The following is a 1315-nucleotide window of genomic DNA, read 5'->3' on the forward strand; positions in this document are numbered from 1 at the left end:
GGCTCGAGGCAGTATATTTTACCGCCTTGGCTGGCGTTTTGCGCATGCGCCATTCACAATATTGTACGTGTTTACGCCGCACACCCGTATACCATCACCCATGCATTAACATAGGCAACGCCGGCAACTGCCTCGTCGAGTGTCGATGTAAAAGCTCTAGCGGTGGCGGAGCGCACTGGTCGCAGGATTAGACTCAAACGGCAAGGTTATTATAGCTTATAAATTAAAACGTTACTGCGACGTGACTACGTGAGCCATTCTCCAGTTTCATGCAAGTTGTATACGAAAGAAAATTAATATAAAATATAAATTTAGGTAAATAGAATTATTAAATTATGAAAAACTAAAAAGTAAAAATTAACTAAAAAATTGCGCCCACAAAAATATTGCGCCCTAGGCCAGTGCCTTGGTGGCCTATGGGTAAATCCGCCCCTGGCTCTGCTGTACAGTACGGTAGTGTGTTACTGTATAATGGATGGTATTAATTTTGAATTCAATGATATAGGCAATATTATTGTATAAGAAAAACGAATCTGAGCGGAGATGGTATGACAGTCTAGGTATAAGACATAATATATAGGTACTTATCTATGGTATTAGAAAAAAAAAATTGACCTATAATAGGAAGGTACCTATAATAAATTCCAAATTAATCATATCACAATATCCATTAGGTACTTATAACGCGTTATACATAAACAACAAACCGTGATACTATCATAAATATATAATAGTATACTTAAAAAGTTTCAAGTACTTACCCACGAATAATATTATACAATCACAACAAAATAACTAAACTAGGTTTTTTAATATGTAATTTCGTCTAAATTTTAACTTATAGAATGAGTATAAAAATAAACTGCGTAAATGTATTTTTTAGATTTTTGGTAACAGAATTAATTACTTACGTGGAATCTTGTTTTAATTTTTCAATTCTTAGATACAAAAATTGAACATTTTATAAATTTTTAACTACAAAATAATTTTTCAAATTAAAATTTGATAAATTTTGTCAAAATTTGATCTTTAAATGCTTATAAAAAAAAATTGTGCCTATGTATTTTTAATATTTTTCAACTGATATTGTAACAATATATCAGGAGCTTTGTATTAAATTTATACACTTTTTGGCCCAACAGATAAAACTTTATTGATATTTATAGAAAAAAAAAACTAAAAAAATTGAAAACTTACAATGTCCGTAAACAGCTCAAAAAGAGTCAAATTATTTTAAAAATTTTATCGTATATATAAAATGCTAATATAAACATTCAGTGAAATTTTCAAGTTTCTACAGTCACTCGTTTTTGAA

Source organism: Acyrthosiphon pisum, chromosome A1 (genome assembly GCF_005508785.2).
Source record: "Acyrthosiphon pisum isolate AL4f chromosome A1, pea_aphid_22Mar2018_4r6ur, whole genome shotgun sequence".
NCBI lineage: Eukaryota > Metazoa > Arthropoda > Insecta > Hemiptera > Aphididae > Acyrthosiphon > Acyrthosiphon pisum.